Below are 6,813 nucleotides of genomic sequence, written 5' to 3'. Positions count from 1 at the left end.
CTTGCCATGAGTGTTAGAAGATTGTATGTTTTAAGATTTATTTATTATGTATTCAGCGTTCTGTTTGTATGTATGTCTGCACACCAGAAGAGGGCATCAGATCTCATTACAGATGGTTGTGAGCCACCATGTGGTTGCTGGGAATTGAACTCAGGACCTCTGGAAGAGCAGCCAGTGCTCTTCACCTCTGACCATCTCTCCAGGCCAGATTGTATGTTTTGTTTGCTTTTTTTTGTGATAGGGTCTCACGCTACAGCCCTGCCTGTCCTGGAACTCACAATATAGACCAGGCTGGCCTCGAACTCAGAATCTGCCTGCCTCTGCCTCCCAGATGCTGGGATTAAAGTTGTGTGCCACCATACCCATCTAGAGAAACTGACTGTTTAGGGGCTCCTGGGGCCTGTGTGACTCTTAGAAATCCCTCCCCAGGATGGAAGTGGGGAAAGTGCAGGATTACTGTTCGGGAAACGCCATCCAAGGCCAAGATCCAACTCATAGTTTAGGAATCCGGCACAACTCTGACACTGGGCTGCATGGAGGACACAAGTAAATAAAAACAAAAGACCACTTAACACAGCACAGCTGGGGCTTGTAGCGAAGACGCGGGGTGCTTGCCTCGCATACGTGGAGCCCTAGGTAAAATGCCAAGTATAAAATAAGTACTAACAGAAACATGAACGATATACCAATGTCTTCCCATAGCCAATAGACAGCAGATGAGGGCGAAGGCCAATTATCCTGACTTCTCAAGGGTTCTAGACGTCCCTTTGTTTCAGTACAGAGGCACACCTGCAGGAGACTCCACACCTGCAGCCTGCACAGATACTCAAGTCCACGAACATCCCTTAAAAAGGACCACACGTGACTGCCCCTTGGCCAATCCAAAGGTGGGGTGGGCAGCGGCGAAGGCGCAGAGAGCCGGCCAGAGGGGGACTGGCAGCTAGGCTGTGCGCTGGCCCCGTTGTGCCCTGGCACTCTTGAGTCCGGCAATCTCCCCATCTTGCGGGCACCTGGCTCCGGCTCCGGCTCCTGGCGCTTTCCTTACACGTTTTAACGTCTGTCCTCTTGCTCTCTCCTCTTCTCCTCTGTAAGCTGCAGACTGATTCCCCTCTCCACGCTTTTCGGGTGCGTCTGGGGCGATCTCTTGCATAACTGTAATACAATAGAAGAAATTCACATTTTGTCAGCTATCTAGCAAAAACAACAACAACAAAAGTTTACACTTTTTTATTGCGTTTATTTGCCCTTCGGGAACACACCTATAGAGGTCAGAGGACAACCTGTGGGAATCGGGTCCACTTCCACCACCACGTGGATCCCAGGACTCGAACTCAGACCATTAGGCTTGGCAGCAAGCACTTTACCAGCTGTGCCAGCCCACCAAAAATGTTTTTTTCAAATGTGTGTAGGTTTTTGTTTGATCTAGGATCCAGTCAGGATCCCATGTTGCTTGTCTTGTAGCTTGAGTCCTCTTGATCTGGAAGGAGGCCTTAACGGACTGACTTTCCTGCTCTGGTTAACTTTTCCTTTACACCGCTGGGGATCACACCCGTGGCCTAGGGCATGCAAGGCAAATACTGCTCCTCCCAACCATCCCCAGCCTCCAAGCTGGTGCCTTTGCAGGATTAGAACATGGTTTTCGATGTTTCCTCATTAGGCTGAGACCATGCATTTCAGGCAGACCTCTGCCCGTGTGGTGTTGTGTGATGCCAAGAGACACCACCTGAAAACAATCTGCCCTCTCTTCGGGGCTGTGTTCTTAGATGGTTACTGACTGGCTGGGGATTGGGGGGGGGGGGCTCACCTGTAACTTTTGCCAATCTCTGTAGTGTAAATAGGCCAATTCCAAGCTAGTGTCTGTCATCATGTAACTTGAAGTAGAGAAGTGTTTCTCCTCTGCTGGTCTTGAGGCAGGGTAGAAAGACTGGAAAGCAGAAAGGGACCTCACCCTGGGGCCACAGCCTCTCGACAGCTGAGAATCTAGAGGCCCGGAACCCTTAACACAGCTTGCTATGAGGATCGTCCACAGAGAGGCACTACTCAATTTCTACAGAGGCATTTTCAAGTGAGAATGTTAAACATCTGCGGAGCACAAGTAACTGATTGTGTAAGACTCCGAGCGTGGCCTTGTCCTTTCCCCACGTGTAAACCAGACGTCTTCCTGGAATCGCAAGCAAAACTCTAAGTTTTATTTAGTTATTTTTTTAAGTTTTTTGGTTTTTTGAGACAGGGTTTCTCTCTAGCTTTGGAGCCTGTCCTGGAACTCGATTTTTAGACCAGGCTGGCCTCGAACTCACAGAGATCCACCTGCCTCTGCCTCCCGAGTGCTGGGATTACAGGCGTGCGCCGCCACCGCCCGGCTCTAAGTTTTATTTATAATAGAAACTTCCTGTACTCTAAGCTCCTCTGGAGCACTTGCAACTCCAGGGCCCACGGAGGATGTGCGTGGCTACCATAAGCTACGTGAGTGGGACTCCTCGGGGGAGCCCTGTCCACACACACAGGCGTGACTTATTCTTTCCCTATGTGCCTCTCAGTTAACTTCCGGCTTTAAATCTCTGTTAGAAATCTCTTTAATAAACGCCAGCTCTGCTTCATCCTGGATCATAATAAAGTTCTTTTCGGGGCAAATTTAATGACTTGGAGTGGAGGTCCCCAAAGCATGAAGGGGCCGCACAGCACGGCCTGTGTCTTCTGACACACGGCTGCTTTGACCATGACGATTAAGCCTGCCAGCTTCTCCACTGAAACGTTACTATTTTTCCCTTTGTAATGAAGAAGTTAATGATGTTATATAAGCGTCCTGATGTTTATTATACCTTAACCCATTAATTTCAGTACTTACTAGTAATGGTTGCCTGGATCAGTTAAGTCTTACGTTTTCAGAATGGTGATCCCCACACCCCACCCGGACCTCAGCCAACATTCTTTTGGGTTACTAGTTGAGATTTCTTTCCTTCCTTTAGTTTTTTGAGACCATCCCGGGTAACTCAGGCAGGCCTGGAACTTGACAAGTTGTTGATGATCTTGAACTCTGTTCAGTGACACTGTGAAGAGAATTTTGGTAGACAACCTAATGTTTAGTGAACAACCAGGTCAAATTCACAGGTTTTTGATGTGTAAAACTTTATAAATGGGACAATTCCATCAATAGGAAAAGTGGAGCTGGGCAGTGGTGGTGCACTCGGGAGGCAGAGGCAGGTGGAGCTCTGTGAGTTCGAGGCCAGCCTGGTCTAAAAAGCGAGTTCCAGGACAGGCGCAAAGCTACAGAGAAACCCTGTCTCGGGGAAAAAAAGAAAAAAAAAAAAAAAAAAAGGCAAAATGTAGCCAGAACCTGTCTAGATGTGTCGTGCACGATCCGGACAGATGTGCTCAGCTAACACACCACTGACTGCCGGGGGCTCCGGCTCTACTAACGGAGTGTAGAGACTTAAAAGAAGAGCCATGATGGTCTAGTCCCTAGTACACACGCGCACACACTCTCTCTCACACACTCTGACACTCACTGTCACACACTCACACACACTCACACACTCACACACTCTCTCTCACACACTCTCTCACACACACACACTCTCTCACACTCTCTCTCACACACACTCACACACTCTCTCACACACTCTCTCACACACTCTCTCTCTCACACTCTCTCACACACTCTCACACACTCTCTCACACACACACTCTCTCACACACACACTCTCTCACACACTCTCTCTCACACACACACTCTCACACACACACTCTCTCACACTCTCTCACACACACACACTCACACACACTCTCTCACACACACACTCTCACACACACTCTCTCACACACACACTCTCTCACACACTCTCTCTCACACACACACTCACACACACTCTCACACACTCTCTCTCACACACACACACACACTCTCTCACACTCTCTCACACACTCTCTCTCACACACACTCTCTCACACACACTCTCTCACACACACTCTCTCACACACTCTCTCACACACACTCTCACACACACACTCACACACACTCACACACACTCTCTCACACTCTCTCACACACACTCTCTCACACACACTCTCTCACACACACACACTCTCTCACACACACTCACACACACTCTCTCACACACACTCTCTCACACACTCTCTCTCTCTCACACTCTCTCACACACTCTCTCTCTCTCACACTCTCTCACACTCTCTCACACACTCTCACACACTCTCACACACACTCTCTCTCACACTCTCTCACACACTCTCTCTCACACACACACTCACACACTCTCTCACACTCTCTCACACACACTCTCTCACACACTCACACACACACACTCACACACACTCTCACACTCTCTCACACACACTCTCACACACTCTCACACACACACTCTCTCACACTCTCTCACACACACTCTCTCACACACACTCTCTCACACACACACACTCTCTCACACACACTCACACACACTCTCTCACACACACTCTCTCACACACTCTCTCTCACACTCTCTCACACACTCTCACACACTCTCACACACACTCTCTCACACACACACTCTCACACACACACTCTCTCACACACTCTCTCTCACACTCTCTCTCACACACACACTCACACACTCTCTCACACTCTCACACACACTCTCACACACACACTCTCTCACACTCTCTCACACACTCTCTCTCACACACACACTCACACACTCTCTCACACTCTCTCACACACTCTCTCTCACACACACACTCACACACTCTCTCACACTCTCTCACACACACTCTCTCTCACACACTCACACACACACACTCACACACACTCTCACACACTCTCTCACACACTCACACACACACACTCACACACACTCTCACACTCTCTCTCACACACTCTCTCACACACACTCTCACACACTCTCACACTCTCTCACACACACACACCAACAAAACCAAACCAGTGGCGGCCAACAGGGAAGGGTTGGGAGGGAGAAGTGAAAGTGGAGGCTTCTGGGAGGAAGGGGTGGGCTGCGGGGTCTGGTGGGAGGGAAGGGATCCCTGGAGGGGCAGCCGCCTAAGAAAGGAGGCAGGCTCCGCCATAGCCTTGCAGGCCCTAGCCGGGCAGGGGATGCAAGTCAGGTCCAGTCCTGCTGTGCCTCTCGCCTCTCTGGGAAAGGAATGTGGGAAAGGAATGTGACAGGTGACTGCAGCTTCGGTCTCTAAGCACTGGAAGTATAGCTGAGAGGAAACAGGAAGCAAGGGTTGGGGTCATTTGTACAAAGGTCAATGGTGACTGCCACAGGGACATTTGTTAAGACAAGTGCCCCATGAGCAAAAAGCCTGGCGTGAAGCCACAGGTGAGTCAGCTGACCAGGCACATGCCTATGACCTCAGCGCTTAGCAGGGCCAGGCTGGGCCAGAGACAGCTCAGCGGCTAAGAGCCCATGTTCCTCCTGCGGAACCTGAGTTCTGTTCCCAGCACCTGCTTTATCCTAGAATGTTCACTGTGGACCCCCTCATGGACCACACACACACACACACACACACACACACACACACACACGGCCAATAGTGACTGTAAGAATGATAATTGGCGCTGGTTACCTTGAGGAAAGGTCACACCCACGACAAACCCCAGTATCAATACCAGAGCTTTATTAGGAGGAAGAGGGGTTGGGGGAACAAGAGAATCAGGCCTGGGAAGGAGCATGTGCAGGGGTGGGGGGGGATGGGGGGGGAAGAGAGAACAGAACAGAGTGAGAGGGTGGGGTCTGAGTCACAACTCTTTAAGGTGCAGATGGGCCTGTGGAGCTACTCCACGCATGCGCAGATTGTGTGACCGCTGTGCATACATAATCACCAGTGCACACAGATGACGTAAGAGACATGTGCGGTCAGTCATGCAGCTAGAGCGTAGCAGAATTCCATACGCCTGTACTGTGTGCACTTGGGAGGTAGAGGCAGGTAGAACTATGAGTTCAAAGCCAGCCTAGTCCACATAGTAAGTTTCAGGCCAGCCAGGGCTACACAGGGAGACCTGGTCTCATAAATAAATGTTTTTAAAGATAAAGAAGGAAGGGGGTGAGGAAGGGAGGGAGGGAGGGAGGGAGGAGGGGAGCTGAGAGAGAAGATGCATCGGCTTACAGGAGTGGTCAGCACCCAGGGGTTACATCGAAACTCCAGAAAGGCTTTTTAGAGCTGGTTTATGGAGTGTTGGAGAGAGCTAACAGTAATGGACGAGGAGACGGTGACAGTGAGCGGATCCCCGTGATGCTGCGTCTCGGGGGACAGTGACAGTGAGCGGATCCCCGTGATGCTGCGTCTCGGGGGACAGTGACAGTGAGCGGATCCCCGTGATGCTGCGTCTAGGGGGACAGTGACAGTGAGTGGATCCCCGTGATGCTGCGTCTAGGGGCACAGTGAGATCCCCGTGATGCTGCGTCTCGGGGGACAGTGACAGTGAGTGGATCCCCGTGATGCTGCGTCTAGGGGCACAGTGACAGTGAGTGGATTCCCATGCTGCTGTGCCTGGGGGACAGTGACAGTGAGTGGATTCCCATGCTGCTGTTCCTGGGGGACAGTGACAGTGAGTGGATTCCCATGCTGCTGTTCCTGGGGGACAGTGACAGTGAGTGGATTTCCATGCTGCTGTGCCTGGGGGGACAGTGACAGTGAGTGGATTCCCATGCTGCACCTGGGGGATATTGGTGAAATTATTAAGGCCACTCCACGTAGTTAAAAGGGAGGTTTATTTTGTGGGGTAACTTACAAATGAAGGGGTAGGTTGCAGGGTCTGGCAAAGGTATAGCGCAGTCAGGCGGTGTTCTCTGGAGAACT

This window comes from Onychomys torridus, chromosome 16 (assembly GCF_903995425.1).
Source record: "Onychomys torridus chromosome 16, mOncTor1.1, whole genome shotgun sequence".
In the NCBI taxonomy this organism is placed as follows: domain Eukaryota; kingdom Metazoa; phylum Chordata; class Mammalia; order Rodentia; family Cricetidae; genus Onychomys; species Onychomys torridus.
The sequence above is the reverse complement of the archived record's forward strand: the minus strand, read 5'-3'. Positions refer to the sequence as shown.